General features: G+C 39.6%; 1 protein-coding gene across 3 annotated transcripts in view; it reads right to left on the bottom strand.

Annotated features, from left to right (window-relative positions):
- PKP4 (plakophilin 4) overlaps nt 1–17,615 on the bottom strand; it is a 234,035-nt gene extending 216,420 nt beyond the window's left edge. For 2 of the 3 annotated variants that reach the window (XM_044913652.1, XM_021703316.1), the window contains exon 1: nt 17,494–17,600. The gene's annotated coding sequence lies outside the window, so the exon portion shown is untranslated. Of the gene's footprint in view, nt 1–17,493 lie in introns of all 3 variants that reach the window. The other variant, XM_021703314.1, reaches the window with a different exon arrangement.
- Nucleotides 17,616–18,443: the final 828 nt, after the last annotated feature.

Raw genomic sequence — 18,443 nt, 5'->3', positions numbered from 1 at the left:
GCCTGGCTGTCTTAGGAGACTGGTGAAAGCCCATTGCATCTGGGAACTTCTGGCAGTAGAGCTAGGTCACCCTATTTTATGAACAGTCTAACTTAAAAACACCATGCTTGTTATAAACACAGCTTCAAGACCCTGCTCCTACCCTAAGTCCCAGGCTGACAGTCGAAGCCCCTTTCAACAAACACTACTAGAGTCACCCAGGACAGAGGAATCTTCCAAGGCCTTAAGGGTCAAGAAGAAATAATCATGGCCCAAGAGAGGGCTTAGTGGAAGAAAAGTTCTAAAGATGGTGTGAGCATGGCTATGGATGGGAGTGAGGAAGTCAAATAATAGGATTAATAATAATTGGTGAGTAAAGATGGGTTATAAATCACTTAGCATGAATTTTCTTCTGAATGTTACATCAATGTTGTTGCTTAGACATGCAAGTTTAATTTCTGCTTAAAATAAGGGAAAAATCCTACATGAATAGATTCCTGGATTAAATTTAGAATCAGATTTAATTTTTACAGTCAAGAACAATTAAATTGTCTGCTCGTATTTTCTGGATCATGAGAGCTATTCACACTGAAATGTCTAACATTTTGCTTGTTGTCAAAAAAAAAGCCTTCAAGTGCTGACACGAAGAACTGTGCTTTATTTCAAATTGTGCACATCACTGCAGTAACAGAAGCTCATCACACATATGAGGGGAGACATACTGGAAGTAAGAGTCATCTCTTCATCTAGTTGATTTGACATAAGCAGTAACATCCAACCTAAATATCAATGAATGCCTGTTTTACTATTTCTCCAATCTCATTCATAGTTACAAAATCAGGATAATTTCCTTCTTCTATTAACTGCCATTTATCGAACTAAGCATTATTTCAAAGAAAAGCAGTACTAGTTATTGAAAAGTAATTCCATTTAAGTTACCACATTAAACCTAACAAAAGCATTTAAACACTTCTGATTATTGAAAAATTAAACATGCTTAAATTATTCAGGCTCATTCTACAAGATAGCCAAAACTTAAATATAGCTTATCAAATGGTTTCTAAAAGATACAGAATAAAAATGCATTCTTCCTCAGCAATTTTCTCTGCTCCAAAAAGCTTTAAGAGGCTTAGTACAAAAGTGAAAGTTAAAATGAATCCCAAAAAGGTAAATGAAAAACTATCTTCAGACAGACTCTATCAGTTCTCATGTCTTTACAACCAAACTGAGTCAGAGCAGGGAAGTGGCCTGCACACTAGTTACAGCCTAGTATGCATGTGAGGTGGGTCAATCACCTCATTTCTTAAAAAGCAGTGAAAAATAAAACCATAGCCTATGTCACATAGGTCTGTTACGTGTTAAATATTTAAAACGTGAAATGTTAAGATATATCAATTTAAAACAACTCAAATTGTATGTCAGCTTTTTTGCTTTGAAGTTAATTTATGGATGTTTAAAATCAGATGAAATGTCTGGGTCTTGGGGGTTGGGAGAATGGGGTAACTGGGTGATGGACATTATGGAGGGCACGTGACGTAATGAGCATGGAGTATTATATAAAACTGATGAAATCACTGAACTCTACCTCTGAAACTAATAATATACTATATGTTAATTAATTGAATTTAAGTAAAAAAATTTTTTAAAATTAAAAAATTTAAAAAAGAAATATCTGGGTCTTAAATCAGCATTAAAGGGAGAAACAAGAGAAGAGGGAGGACTCTGCTTTAACTTCCCTATGACTATGAAGCAAGGGGACAGTCTATATACTAAATGAATTAAATTGTGCATGTGGGTTAACCTACTCCATATACCCAAATTTCTATGTGTTCCAGGCAGTTTTTAATTTTAAAATTTTCTTTAAAAAAATTTTTTTTAAAATTTATTTGACAGAGAGAGAGAAAGAGAGCGAGTGAGCGAGCGAGAAAGCGCACAAGCAGGGGGAGTGGCAGAGGGAGAGGGAGAAGCAGGCTCCTGCTGAGCAGGGAGTCCAATGCGGGGCTTGATCCCAGCACCCTGGGATCATGACCTGAGCCGAAGGCAGACGCTTGACTGAGCCACCCAGGTGCCCCTAATTTTAAAATTTTCAAAGCAAAATTACAAATGGAAGCTCTTCAGCACAACTGTTTTCCTTCTTTTATCCCCAGAATTATGGAAAAGTTTTAATACAAACTTCCTGAGTTCTTTGCCTTTTGTACCTTTGCTGCCCCTATAGGTCTCAGCATGTAGATGGAATGAAGGAGAGTAAAAGGCTCTGGAGGACTTGAAGTTGCTACATACGTGAAGACAATCAAACTTTTCTGTAATCAGTAGTGACATTTCTGGGATCTGTGAGGCTCAACTGCTACTATAACATCACTTTTAAGAGCTAATATCCTTAGTGTAGGACATTAACAAAGCATTAGGCCTTTTTTGCATCACTTCCACATCCCTCCTCACGCCTAGCACAGGGCCTCAGAAAAAAATGGTTACTGACTAGAATTCACAGAGCTCTCTTGAAAATTTCAAAAGGAAACCAACTGAGATTTTTTTTTTAACTTGGTGGGATTTTAAATGAAAGCAAAAATAACATACATTCATGTACATCAAATGCTTTCCATAATTCATTAATCAAATATTTACTACTAAATAACTGTTTTCAGTATGAAGAACTGAACCACAAATTAAACTTACAGTATATTTTGATGCCCTTTAAGAGTTACTCTTTTTATTCCCCACTGTGATGCTCACAATTTCCTTGCATGTGAAATGAAGGTCACAGATCACCTATTTTAAAGTTATTAAAAAGATTAAATGAATATTAATACAAATATTTTGAAGACTGTAAAGCTATGCTATGTTGCTTTGTTACTCTAAAAGCATCTACAATTTTATTCTTTATTTATATCTGGTCCCAGCTACTCTCTATACCAGTTGCAACAGAATTTTCTGCAATGACAGAACATCTGCCTATTATAATAGCTACTTGCCATATATAGTTATCCAGCAGTTAACATGTGCTCAGTGAGGATAAGAAACTAAATTTTTAATTAAAAAATTTAAATAGCCCATGTGGTCAGTAGCTACCATAATGGACATCACAGCTCTGTAGCTTCAGAAGCATATAGTCTTTTCATTGTTAAACAAAAATTTCAAAAGGTAAAAGTTTGTTTTCTCAGCCACAGGTTTCACTCTTTTCAATATGTGATGGTACTATATAAAAATAAAAGACAGTAACTTAGAGAAGCAAAATCCCACTTAATACAGCCTATTTCACAGATGGGGTCTTTTAAAGAACAAACTGAGGGCTGCTGGAAGGGAAAAGGGTGGAGGGATGGAGTAACTGGGTGACGGATATTAAGGAGGCCACGTGCTGTAATGAGCAATGGGTATTATATAAGACTGATGAATCACTGACCTCTACCTCTGAAACTAATACATTATATGTTAATTAACTGAATTTAAATAAAAAATTAAAATTAAAAAAATAAAAACTTCATTTTGGTGTAGCTTATTTGGCTACCGAGGTCATCAAAATATCTAAATGACATATACTAAAGACTGCTACATGCTAGGTGCTATGCAAATAACTATTAATGAAAGGACAAATGAGACACTGCCTTTTCATGGACATTTCAGTATGCCTAAACTAGAGGTTAATCCTGCCTGCCAACATCACCAGCAGACACAACCTCTACTTCCTGAATGACTTCGACTTGAAAAGTGTCGCTTGGAACAGCGAATGTGCAAGACAAGGACCCTTCCCTCAAGAGACTATAATCTACTTGGGAGAAAGAGACAAGAGAAATTAATAGGTAGAGATTTACAATCCAATACAACAAGAGAAAAACCATCATGGGGAGTTCATCATTAAAAGCCAGAGTACAAGTAAAAACATTTGGAGGAGAGAGGACAGTCAGCCAGGGTGGTCTGAGAGTCACCCACACAAGGAAATATCTGAACTAGGTTTTGGAGGATTGTGAAAGACTTAAACGTAGGGTGCAAGAAGGCAACGAACAGTGAGTAGAAACTAGTTTTGCTCATGTGGAAGGTTCAGGAAGGAGAGTAACTAGGGTTTCATTGTAAAGGGACTTAAATGGTAGGCAGGGTATGGAGTTTGAAACTATCCTGCAGGGTAAACAACCAGGAGTCACTGAAGGTTAGGGGAGGCAGGGACAACTAATGTTATAAACAAAGTATTTAATTGTTCATTCACCCAAAGCAGGCATCTGGTGTGTAATATACGGTAGGCACATTGCTATGTGAGAGCTATAATGATGGCTGTGACACAGCTCTAACCTGACCAGGGTTTACAACACAGCCAGGAAAAGAGACACAGAAACAACTTGAAAACAATGTGACACATGTTCATAGCACAGTTACACCCAAAGTGTCAAGAAAAGAAGGGCCAAAGGAGGCTTTACTAAGAGAGGGTCACTAGTTAGACCTTGAAGACAAAAAAAACATGGGCTCACTAGGCAGCGAGGGCAGGCATACTAGTTACCTATAGAAAAGCCTTCAGGAAATATACAAATTGTTGGGAAGATCATACTGCTGGGAAATTAAAGGGTGCTGAGGTTGTATCATTCAAATATAGAAAGGATCAAATCTTTAAAAGCAGTGTTAAAAAAGAATGTTACTGTATAAGCTGTATTTTAGGGTTGCTCACGGTCATCAATTGTCTGCTCAGCTATGATTTCGGAAGACCATGAATGCTAAAAGCATTGATAAAAATATTAGACTAAAAATATAATACAGAACACGATATAAGACTAATTAAATGATCTGGTGGTATTTTAAACTATGGAGAGAAACATATTTGACATTCCAGGCAGAAAGGACATTAATTCAAAAAATCAAATTATCAATAGCAAAGACTTTATTTAGGCCTGACACAATTTCAACATTTTTCTATGGCAGAAACTGCATATAATCATGCAAAAAGCAGGCGGTGGGGAGAAGGGGAAAGAGTGAGAGAACTGTGCTTTAAAAAATACCTTCTTTTCTAGGAAAGAAGAAGAATCCTTGCCTTTAAAAATATCAGGTATGCTTGTTGTCTTCCACTTGACAACTGGATCAATTCCAATCACATACAAGGAAACTGCTGTCTTCATTGTACTTCCCCACTTTGCCTGTTAGCATGGTACACAATAAACATCTTTTTTGGAAGACCATTACCTATGATTACTTACATCCTACATAGACGAAATTCAGAACAAAACCCAATGTTAAAAATTGCATTTAAAAATACAGAATTGTTACCAGAAATTGAATATACCTGCTGTCCAAAACAAAACAGAAAAACACAAACACTGAAATTGCTACAAAGCAACTTCATGATTTCCATTTAAAATGAATGATGGAGTTCTGCTAAAAATGAGGTAAACTCATAGTAGTATTTATAAATCAGTAACAAAAATAAGAAACTTTATATATATTTAATAGACAAGCTGTCTATATATTTTATAGACAGGTTTTTATAATTTACCTAACTTTTAAATTACTGATTAATGTGATTCAATGTATAATTACGGAAAGAAAGCTTCAAAAAAAATTGTAATTCAGGGGAGCTTCACTGGCTCAGTTGGTGGAGCATGTGAGTTTGAGCCCCATGTTGGGTGTAGAGATTACTTAAAAATAAAATCTTTAAAAATATATGTATAATTCAATCCAGCAATTGCAGCTGAAATCTAAAGCTTATGATAACACAGAAAGCTGTATGCATTTATAGCAGTTATATTTATAAATTGAAAATTATTATAAATTAAAAATAACCCAGATGTCCTCCACAGGTGAATGATTAAACAAACTGGGGTACATCCATATTGTGTATTACAAAGCAATAAAACAGAAGAGATACTTTTAATAACCTGAATAAATCTCTAACGAATTATGCTGAGTAAAAACAAAAAATAAGCAAAAAACTCCAAAGTTACATACTGTATAATTCTATTTATATAACATTCTTAAAATAACAAAATTATATGGAGGACAATTAGTTGCTAGACACTGAGGAGTGGGTGAGGGTGAAAGAGAAGTGAGGGCGTGGCTATAAAAGGGCAACATGGGGGATGCTTGTAGTGATGGAAATGTTCTCTATCTTGACTGTATCAAAGTCAATATCCTGCTTGTAACACTGTAGTACAGTTCTGCAAAATGTTACTACTGGGGGAAACCAGGTAAAGGGTACCCAGGATCTCTGTACAGTTTCTTAAAACTGCATCTAAGTTCATAAAAATCTCACAAATAAAACTTAATTTTTAAAAAGTATTACTTATTCAAATTTTACCACTGTGATTACTTGAAGTTGGGGGAAGGACCACCAAAATGTATGAGTATTTCTAACTACACTATTAAAACAAAACAAAGGTTTGCTACACCCACTGGGCTAAAACGAGCTATGAAATTTCCTTGTTTTAATACTTCTAATGTTTATGCAGTTTTAGAGTATGAATTATACCATTTTAGTAACATTTTTTCCTTTGAAAAACTTCACATTTTTAAAATTACATCTACTTTTGACCTCAATTCATCAGCTGAGTATATAAAAGTTATTACTAATTCACAAAAGACAAGGACACAAAGTTTCCTCAGTCATACTGCCAAAGCCTGACCAAGCTGGTCTTAGTATTTGATGGCTGCATATGAATAGTTTGAGAAAGAGTACTATGTAAATTCATGTCACCATAGTTATAATCCAGGCAATTAAAATTAATATGAACAGGAATCAATCTGTTTTAAACCTTCTAATTGAGGATTTTTAGTAAGGAATTTGATATAATGAATTACTTATCTGGAAAGTTGTATTATAAAGGTCATTTTCTTTTAAAAGGCAAATGCAGTTTTTCCACTGAAACATGCATGATAAACAGTTTTGAGGGTCTAAAACCAAACAGTTTACAAAAGTAGTTTGTAAAATTTCCAAAAATTGTAATTTACAAGTCATTCATTCATGGGAGAAGATATTTGCAGGAGATATATCTCATAAGGGGTTAATATCCAAAATATATAAACAACCTACACAACTCAACACCAAAAAATAACCCCATCTGACTAAAAAAAAATGGGCAGAGGATCTGAACTGATCTTTTCCAAAGAAGACATCCAAAGAAGAAACTGACTTTTCTGCTTATTCAGTCATTGACAAATTGACAACAGACATGTGAGAAAATGTTCAACATCACTGATCATCAGGGAAATGCAAATGAAAACCACAATGAGTCATCACCTTACACCAGTTAGAATGGCTAACATCAAAATGACAAGAAATAAGAAGTGTTGGCGAGGATGTGGAAAATAAGGAACTCTCATGCATTGCTGGTGGTAATGTAAACTGGTAGAGCTACTGTGGAAAACAGTATGGAAGTTCCTTAAAAAATTAAAAATAGGGGCACGTGGGTGGCTCAGTTGGTGAAGTGTCTGCCTTTGGCTAGGGTCATGATCCCAGGGTCCTGGGATCGAGCCCCACATCAGGCTCCCTGCACACCGGGGAGCCTGCTTCTCCCTCTGCCTCTGCCTGCAACTCCCCTTGCTTTTTCTCTCTCTCTGTCAAATAAATAGTCTTTTAAAAAAAGTATATAAAAAATTAAAAATAAATTTAAAATAAAAATACCACGTGATCCAGGAATTCCACCACTGGGTATTTACATAAAGGAAATGAAAACACTAATTCACAAAGATACATGCACCTCTATGTTTACTGCAGCATTATTTACAAAAGCCAAGATATGGAAGCAACAAGTGTCTATCCATAGATGAATGGATAAAGCAGATGTGGCATATATACACAATGGAATATTACATAGTCATAAAAAAGGATGAGATCTTGCCGTCTGAGAAAGCATGGATGCATCTAGAGGGTATTACGCCAAGTGAAATAAGTCAGAGAAAGACAAAGACCATGACTGCACTTATATATGGAATCTAAAAAAAAAAGTAAACAGAGCAGAATCAGACCTATAAACACAGAGAACAAACTGATGGTTGCCAGAAGGGAGGGGTGATGGGCAAAATGAGTGAAAGGGAGAGATACAAGTTCCCAGTTATGGAATGAATAAGTCATGGGAATAAAAGACACAGCATAAGGAATAAAGTCAGTGATACTGCAATACCGCAGGATGGTGACAGATAATAGCTAACGCTTGGGGTGAGCATCACATAACATACAGACAAGTTGAATCACCATGTGGTACACCTGAAACTAATGTAATATTGTGTGTCAACTATACTAAAAAAAAAAATGTTTTTTAAAAAACTAATTTATTGGGGCGCCTGAGTGGCTCAGATGGTTAAGCGTCTGCCTTCAGCTCAGGTGATCGGGCCCCACGTCGGGCTCCCTGCTCCGCGGGAAGCCTGCTTCTCCCTCTCCAGCTCCTCCTGCTTGTGTTCTCTCTCTGGCTGTCTGTCTCTCTGTCAGATAAATAAAATCTTAAAAAAAAAACAAAACAACTAATTTATTCATACAAGGTATCTAGAAAGACTAAAGGCCAAGAGTAAGTCCCTACTGTTGAGCAGCTGGGAGGAGGAGGAGGAGAAAGATGGGAATCCTAAAACCAATATATTCCAGTTACATCTTAGGATGGTCAATTTCTGAATTTATGTCACTTCCATGGAAAACTGTGTTCAGAGCTCCAATCAAATGACCCACAAACAGTATTTTTGAAGACTGACACCTGCCAATATACTGTCCAAAGATTTCAGACCAACACATATTTTTCATCTGCCAACAGTCTGAATTAGACATTTAACAGCTGAGCTGTTTGTCACAGGTCTCAAAATAATAACAGTTCTTGTGCAAGTCCAACCGGGTTTTCTGATTCCTTTTTCAATGCTTTAAAAAAACTGACTTTTCTGCTTATTCAGTCATTGACAAATTGACAATAAGTGGAAAATTCCCATCAGTGCATCAGTCTGAGATTCAAGGTAAGATTCAATGAGACTATTTATTCTAGCAGATGTCACAAGAGATTTTCAAAACATTCTTGTGTTTATTCATAACAATGGAAGGGAGTATTTTCAATAATAGATAATAAGTCTGGACTTATAAAGGCAAATTGCATAAAGAATCAAGAAAAGCACAAAACACAAAAACCAAAGTAGTGCTGTATGAAAAGAGAACTTCCTTAAAATGGCAAGTCTTAAAGAATAAATTATGGTTTTTCATAAATATTTCATTTTCACCACGATCAATTATTTCATATAGGCTGTGTGGTATTCTACGAAATATAACCAAAACAATCAAGTTTATGATTAAAACCTTTTCTGAAATCTCTATCTTATTATTGGTAAGGGAGCACTTTTTCGGATACAGGTTTTTTTTCCAATGAAAGCCACTGACAGTGGTTAATGCAGCAGGTGTCTATCTAGATTCTGGTAATGTATCAAATAACACATACCTAAAAAGTAGATTTAGCTAAAACCTAGTAAATACAAAATCATTTTACAGCTCTTTTTAACAATTACAAAAAAATTTTACACGTTTATTTATATACTGAAGTTTTCTAGGACATTTTTTTCCAGTTCATGTGTCTTATCTTTCCCAACTACATTGTAAAATTAATCACAGGTTCCTTAAAGATGGAGACTCTCAATACTGAATCCAACACAGATGATAAAACCCCTGGGGGAAATCATTATTTGGCCATGAGGCCTACCACAGTCTGATACAGAGCAGGGGACTAATGAATGTTGCTTGGAAGGAGCTAAAATGAATCCTATATATTTTTAAATAAGAGGTATTCAAAAGAGAACACAATACTTCACACACAGTAGGGCTCCAGTAAATATATGAAGCACTAATTGTGTTTAGTCCCCTTGCTTGGATTCCTGTTGGTACTCAGGAATTAGAAGTTACTTCCAACTAGATCAGTCCTTTTTTCCCCATTCAATGCAGGGTACAGGTGTCAGAAAATATGATGCACTTCACTTCAAAGTGGTTATTACTGGTTTCTATTTTACATGAGTGTCTCTAATTCTTGTGACGGTATGGAAACTGGAAAGCCTATTCAAGTGTTTACTTTGATCATGACACTGAAAATTCATTTAATATTGCATACATTAGTAGTATAACTGATTCTCTTTCTGAAAGTAATGTACTTAATGCATTAGCAAAGGAAAAGTCAATCTCAGTATTTTTAAACTACTATTTATGGATGTATACATATATTAAGTTCTATAAGGATTTTTTTTCCCTTTTGTAGGGGAGCAGGATCTAGAAGCAGCTCTCTTCAATGGAGTTTTTGTTTAAAAACAAAACAAAACAATCTCCCCCCCCCCCCAAAAAAAACCAAAACAATACAAACTGAAGAGCACAAATTCAAGTACAATATCATTCTGTTGAAATCCATCAGTTTCTGAACACTGGTATGTTGTCTATATGCAAAGATTAGAACTAAATGAAAGATACCTATATTCCTTAATGAGATATGAATTAGTGAGTTCCTAGGCACATAAAGTATTCATGGAAAAGCAAGATGCTTTCAGAGAACAACTTCATCTCAGTTAATTTCTTTGAGAACAAATCAAACCAAAGCAAATGGTAAGTGGGTTTTTCTCATTTTAACAAGACTAGTCCCCTCTAACCACTATCTAAATCCCCTTCTGTTTCTATCTAACTTCCAGAAAATTTAGGCTCAATTAGGGGTTAAGCCTCAAAAGTGCACAAGAGACTGACTTAACAAACAAATCCAAGAGGTTAACTACTAACTCAGCCAGTATGGGGTCAAATATCTGCCTAGCTACAACACATATGTTTATGAGCTGAGCATTTCAGGTATACAACTTGAAGTTTCTCCCCTACTACAAAGAGTAAATTATAATAATTCTTGAGAAGACAGTGTTCATTTTTGCTGAAGGAAAAATGAAATGAATGAGATGCGTAATGTTCTAAGAATAGTGAAATATAAGTACTAGAGCTCTAGAGAGCATCTAGTCCAACTCCCTTATTTTATACATGAGAAAACTAGAGCCCAGGAGTTAAATGACTCACCCATGGGACACACACAGCTTAGTAGTACAGCCAGGTCTAGAACTGGACACTCTTCATATCTCTTAAACCACTGTCTGTCTGTTGTTTTTATTATATCAAGTGTCTTCCGAACTTCTCTTCTAGTCCTTCTTGCTTTGGCAGTTTCCTGCCAATTTCAAGTGTGACCAATTCTGGACAGAAAAGGCAGCTTAAAAAGTTAATTTACAAGCTGCAGGCTACATATAAGTCCATAAAACACTAGGATTTTCTTCACGAATTGACTAGCAAGGACATTGCATAAAATGACTACTACTTAGAATTATAAATGCAATAGTTATGTATTTATTTAAAAGGTATGTTTTACATTTTGCAAGGCTTCCACTCTGACCCCTGCAATATAATACAATCAGTCTTTACCTTTTAAACGTAACAGTTTATTAAGGAATGTTTAACCAAATCTCTTACATGTGGTGGTTTAGCAGTGTTTTACATGCCTCTACGTATTGCCTACCTAAAAAAAAAGAAAGTACTAACTTCCCTATTTTAAAAAGGCCCTTCTTTGATTTATTTTGCTGGATTCTCTTCCTTATGGGCAATCTCTGACAAACTATCAAGCTCATAATTTCTCTTTAGTAGTTTATTTCTTCCCTGAAATATTGCATTCAGATTCATAATCCTGTTGACTAAGATCATAGAAAGCAAGCCAATAATTTGCCTGCTATATAGTAGAAGCTACAGAAAGTATCATTAAGGGGGTGCCTGGGTGGCTCAGCTGGTTTAGCGTTCAACTCTTCCTTTAGGCTCAGGTCATGATCTTAGGGTCCTGGGATTGAGCCCTGCTTTAGGCTCTGCACATAGTGGGGAGTCTGCTTGAGGTTCTCTCTCTCCCTCACCCCCCCTCGCCACTCTCTAAAAATAAATAAATAAAGCTTTAAAAAAAGAGAAGTATCATTAAGTACCACAATGTAAGAATAATGACTTAAATGTATTAAGAGCTGCCCCGGAGCTGGAAATGCTTTACATGTATTAACTCATTTAATCCTCACAACAACCATTTGAGGTGGATATTTTTACCATTCTGTTTTACAAATGAGTAAAATGAGATCCACAGAGATTATATAATTTACCAAGTCGCACACCTAGCAAATAAACAGCTACTAACCGGATACCTCACTCACTGCCTTAATGACACTTTTTATGGATTTCACTCAGTGTCAAGGTGAAAGCCCGAGGACTTTTTTGGCCTAAACTACCAGGGTTAATCCTGGATGAGGGGTGGAGGTAGACAGCCAAGACCCTGAAAACATTATATGCTTTAATCCCTCTCCTCACTTCCCAAAATGACATTGCTAAAAAAGGAAAAACAAAACAGTAACAATTTAAGATGAGCGGAGATTCAAAAGTCTCAAAAGAGAACCCCAACTATCTTGTTGCTATGATTTGCAGTAGGAGGCGAAACAGGACTGATTATATAAGCGAATGCTTAGGAAACCTTTTCTTAAAAAACAAAAAACACTGAGGGACTTTGGAAACCTTGAGCTGAAATGCAATCCAAACCCTGCATTTTCAAAAGAAGGAAGCTATAAACCCAAATGTTTCAAATGGTTTGTCGCCATAGATTTAGATCTAATTTCTGGAGTAGCGTGCTTCTCACCCTCTCCGCCCCCCACCCGGCCCAATGCTTGCAATTTAAGAGAGCTTACAATGGACCAGAATTTCAGACACCACTTACCCAGTGTTTTAAGTCTATTTGTAAGTCAGTTGTGGATGTCTATGAAAAACAGTATGCCAAATTCCAGGCCATGCCCCCAAAGCCTTCACAATACTCTGATAACTCCTCTTCAACTACACATTTTACCTAAGTTTCATATATAATGCCATTTTTATGATAAAAACTCACATCCACTCTAAATTCAACTTGGAACACTAAGCACCAACTTCTTTATTAAGCGGCACCTGAAAAGGGGCTTTCTCTGCCTCTCCAAGCAGATAGATGCATTGGGTGGTGGTGTGTGTGTGTTGGGGGGGGGGGGGAGGTAAGGGAGGGGATCCAGATCAGGGAAGAACAGAATAAACTCCCTTGGATATTTACAACTTACTAAATTTATATTTAACACAGACAATAATTATAGAAGTCAAACATGCCTTGGCTGTCGAAGAAAGAGGGTTATTGATTCACTTGCCCCCTCCCCTCCTCCCCACCCTTCATTTGGAAGTTCTGGACTTTATGAGGGCTATATGATATAATATCTGCCTACAGGGATTGGCATCTACCTGATAGGCAGGTATTATTCAGTTCAAGAAAAATGTTTCACAATGACATGACTTAAAATAATTCAGACACTTCCATATTTTAATTTACATATTTTATAGTAGTAAAAATTTACAATCCAATCTCTAATGACATTTTATCATCTGCAGTGAATCATTATGTATTAGTCACAATAAACTATAATATTATCAAGACTGAATAATAAAATGATCAGGACTGTAGCTAACATTTATTAGTGTACCAAATAAAAGTAAATCTAAATTATAAAAAGAAAAAACTTAAACCAATGACAAAGGGAATGTCTGCAGCAAACTGAAGAGCAACATTATGTAACATCCTCAATTTAGTTATGATAACATAGCCCCAAAAGATGAAGATAATTCCACTGAATTATTAAAGTGATAATGTAAACAATATTTGAAAGTCATACAACTTCTCAAATGAAACCAGTAAGCACATGAATCATTGCTCTTTGTGACCTAGGGCCTCATCTCCTTATCCTAAAAGAAACCTGTTATTTCTTACAGATGGGCATGAAATTGACCTGCAGATTGATACCACCACTTACTGGCAGTTTATGAAGCCTGACATCCAGTTATGCTTAAAGTTTTACTTCCTCACACGCTCGTGCTCTCTCTCTCTCTCTCTGCAGCTATTTGTAGTTACAGTTTGGGCATGAAATAGTTACCTAGTTTCCCACATATAACCAGTCCACTGGTGTTCTGTATCAGATCCTTCTTCCCCCTTCTTGCGGGAAAGGCACTACAAAGCCACTGAACACACTGCAGCAGTAATTATCTCCCCGTACATGGAAGGCGTGAAAGAAACTTCCCAAAGTGACATACAATTCCATGAACGTTTATGTCCTGGAATAACCCTAGAATAACCTCTATCTTATCTTCCAGTTAATAATGAAGATATGACTTATTATGATTCCATTTTAGAATTAAGCAAATTAGGGATTTACCTCTCGATTGAAATAGGAAAAAACATGAGAGCATTCTCAAAATATCTTAATATTTCAAAGCAGTCCGGTGAGACTGGACTTAAATGATTCACATCATCCAGGATACGAAAATTCTCTATTTAAATCAATTCTTGGCCAACAACAAGGAAATAATTCAATTTTAAAATTGGCAATAACTGGATTTTTTAATGAAATGAATGTAAAAGTTTTAAATTTATTTTCCCAATTTGTATAGAGAAGAAAAAAAAACTGCAATTCTGACTTAATATAGACTTAATTCAAATACTTAAGGTCAAACAATTACTAAAGTTTTTATTAAACTGAATTGGAAAGTAGTTTTTTTTAAGTCAAAATATATGAGAATTAGATTTGGCTTATTTAGCTTGTAAACGCAGCACTAACATCCCCCCCCATGAATGCTGGCTGCTCCTACTTTCTGCTTGCCTTCTCTTATGTTTACCATCACTACTACTCTGCCCCACTACCTCCCTTCAAAACCAGCATAGGTAAGAATTAAGATAACTGGACACTTAGTTTCACAATTTAGAATCTTCAGTGTTAACATACAATACTCAAAATGCTGCACCTTCTCCTTATATAATAGTGGGGGTTGGTGAGGGGATATACTTTGGTCAAAACACAGTTTATGTTACTGGTTGTGAATGATTACCAGTTTTGAAACTTCTCTTCAAATATCTACAACAACTAGAATATATTTCTAACTGAAAGCCTACCTTTACTTGAAGCAGGTAAAACTATGTGCACAGACCATCATATATATACATTATCTATACACTTGAACCAGTTATTTCAATTTCTAATGTAGCAGAGAAACAACGTGCTTTTCACATCAAATCAAATAAGCAGGTGCTAAACTCTGCTGTAATGTGATATTGTTACATAACAAGTTTCCTGTTGGCATCTATAAACACCTTGCAATATCCTATACAGTGTTACTAACTCTACAGTTAAATCTCTAAATTAGAAGATCTACAGATTAAGGATATACCTGAAAAACAATGTAGCAGGCAAAAGACACACAACCTTTCCCAGTGCAAAGTTTTTTGTTTTGTTTTTTTCTTCTACTTTTCCTTTCTGTTGAGTCTTTAACTAAAAGGTATCATCTTATACTTTTCAATGCATTTGATCCACACAAAGTAGGTATTGGAAGATAGCTGAGACAATCAACTTATTAATTTCCTGAATCTGATACAAAAATAACCAAGGGTGGAGAGGTTTATAGTAAACTCAACCTCCAAAACACACCGTGTCAAACAAAGGCACACATAGTACGCTTTTCAACACCCAGAAACCTTATTTTGGACATCAGTTGTTCTCATTTTCATGTTACCATTTCCATAACTGCTTCAGAGGCACCAGAAGATACTTCTATAACAATATACTACATTCAAAAAGAGAAGCAGTCTTCTACTTCCCCATTCTAGAAAAGCACCGTCTGTCAAAAATTTGCTTTTCTGCATTAAAGAAAATAAAATTTGACCAAAAATGTATATGAATCATTACTGAATTTATACATAATTACCATTCTTTAAAAGTTGGGGGCTGTATTTATTTTTTTTTCAGTCAAACTCAGTAACAAAAAGAACTGCGACCTCAACTAATAAATTGCATCTTGAAATATACATGATTGTGTTGTCCCCGTGTTACTTCCAATGGTAACTGACACGCCCCGAATTTAACTGTACCAGACAGTTCTATCTGTCCCATCGCTGACCAAACACTGCTTCTCTGTTTCTATTCATTATGTATTATAAGAGGTCTAAACACAACCCAGCATGACGAGAAAAAAATTACAATTCTTATGACAGCAAAGTGATGCATTCAAGTTCTCTCTTGCAGTACATCCCTATCTGTGAGCATTAACAGGCATTTTTGATAGAGCTAAAATGCGTTGGCTGCAAGCTCATTACTCTAAGAACCTTGGGCACCTTTCCTGCAGGTTTTCAGAAAACACTCGTAAAAACCAGGCACTATTCTAACCTTGCAAACCAAACTTGCCAAGAACCTTGTGCAATGATCAGTAACCTTGGCTACACCACCATCCGCCTCAAATTCACGGTCCTGGAGACCAATGCAGCAAAACCGAGGCTAGAGGCTAGCTAAAGCCCAACAGAACTGCCGCGCTTCTCCTCCGCCGCCCTTTCTGCCGCATGGAGAGAGGCAAGGGGAGAAGAGGAGTAGAGCTAAGCTCACCAGCTCTGAAGATGCTCCGGTGACCTCTGGCTGCGCGGCGAGAGCTGGGCCGGGAAGGCGCTAGTGCAGCCGCGGCGGGCCGTGTGGACTATGCCCCTGGTGCATTCCTCGCATTCCTGCACAATCTGTCGCCAGCCGAGGAGCCCGCGGCGCGCTCCCCCCCGCCCCCGGACACACACACCTGCCTATTTGCTGCGCCCCGAGCGGCCACGGCCGCCGCGGCGCCTCCACTGCTCGCGCTCCCCGTTTGTCGCACTCAGCCAACACGCAGCCAAATCCCGGCCCCGCCGCTCAACCCCTCGCTTCCCGGGTAGGGGGAAACGGGGAGAGAGCGAGGCAGCCCCAGCGGTGGGCAGGGACACCAGAACCGCCTGGGGTGGGGGGGTGCCGCAGCTCCGCTTCAACTCCTGGCAGGGTGAGAGGGAAGCCGCGGCGCAGGAGGGCAGCCGGGGAAGCTCCGGGCTGGGGAACCGGGAGGGGTGGAGCGTGAGGATACGCCGCGAAGAGCGAGGGGCGCACTGGCCAGAGGGGGGTGGGCAGGACCCGCAGGAGCGCGGGACTCTGGGGGCAAATGCGAGGCGGTCGCATGCAACAGGGGCGTGGGAGGAAGGAAAGGGGCCAGGATGCAGGAGCTGGAGGGACGGACAGACCGCCCCGAGGGCTGGGGACGGCGGGAGCCCCACGGTGTTGGGGGCGCGGGGCGGCGTGCCAGGCGGACGGGAGCGGGGGAGCCTCGGGGCAGACGTCCGGGAGGGCTCGGCGTGGCGCTGAAGTTCGGGGTTGGGGGCTCTGGATCCGAAAAAGCCAACGTGGGGAGGGTCCTGCGCGGCGTGCAGGGAAGACCCGGGGAGAGTAATAGCCGGGAAAAGCAAATGGAGGGTGAAACTTGTGCGCCTGCTGGGGGGAGGGGAGCAGGCAGGCGAGTGCGGGCAGGAACGCGAGGCGGGGCAGGAAAGCCGAGGCGGCCGCGAGGCGGTGGGGACGGAGTAACGGGAGGGAGGCGCCCGTCCCCCACGCGCCCCTCACGGGCAGGTCCGGGCTCGGGCGCGAGAGGGCTCGGGCCGGAGGTCTCGGGAGCAGGAGTCTTCGCGCCCTCCCGCGAGCTCGCACACTTACTTTCCAGGTTAGGCTGCGCCCGTCGTCGCTCGGGGGATCAGGGACATCTGCGCCGAGGGGTCGCCGCTGCGGCACCCGAAAAAATTAAAAAAGTGCCGCGGCCAAGCGGCTGCCCGCCCCTCCCTCCCCCACCCGCCCCCTCCCCCGAAGCGGCTCTCCCACCACCCCCGGCGGCGGCGGTGGCCAACTTGCCCCTCTACCCGGTGCCCATGGTGCCGCCTCGGCGGCCGGCGTCGACACGGAGTCAGCCCCGGAGCCCCCTCTACTGCCCAGAGGCCGGCGCCGCCGCCCGCCCAGCCGCCTGCCCGCCTGCCCAGCCAGCCCCGGGCTCCCGGGAACGTCAGCACGCCGCCGTCTCCGGACCTGCTCCCCGCCAACCCCATTGGTCGGAAGGAGAAGGCTGGCCCTCGCCATTGGCCCGGCCCTCATATTGAACCGGCCAATGCAAACTGCGGTTTCAGGTCGCCATAGAGACCGATGCTGTTAAGAGCGAGAGGGCCTGAAGAAGGTGGGGAGTGAGGCTGAAGGTGTCTCAGGTTTTGGGAGCGGGAGGGGGTGTAGGGAAGAGATACAGGGGGATTCCTGAGTGCTGGCTCTGAAACCTGAGGCAGCTTGTGCTTTGGCTTCCTGTCAGCCCCAGCTGTGCATGGTAGGGTTTGTCCCTCACCTCACCTCGAATCCATGAGAGCCTAGGAGAAGGCATTTCGCTTTTCCTGCGTCTGGGAGCCCCTGAGACTTTGACCTTTGACCTTTGACATGTGTGCAGCTTCTGCTACTCCAGGTGAGTTTGCACCCTATCCCTTAATTCGCTGTTTCCTGACGTCACTGATCCACCTGAATTCTATTTGTTTTCGTCCAGCCACTCCCCTTTCCCTGGGGCCGATCTTGCCTCAAAATGTTGGGTCTAAAAACTTATAGCCCTCCGTAAAGGAGACTCAAAGAATATTTCC

The sequence above is a fragment of the Neomonachus schauinslandi genome, chromosome 3 (assembly GCF_002201575.2).
Source record: "Neomonachus schauinslandi chromosome 3, ASM220157v2, whole genome shotgun sequence".
Lineage (NCBI taxonomy): Eukaryota > Metazoa > Chordata > Mammalia > Carnivora > Phocidae > Neomonachus > Neomonachus schauinslandi.
Note: the sequence above shows the minus strand (reverse complement) of the source record. Positions and strands in the feature narration are given on the sequence as shown.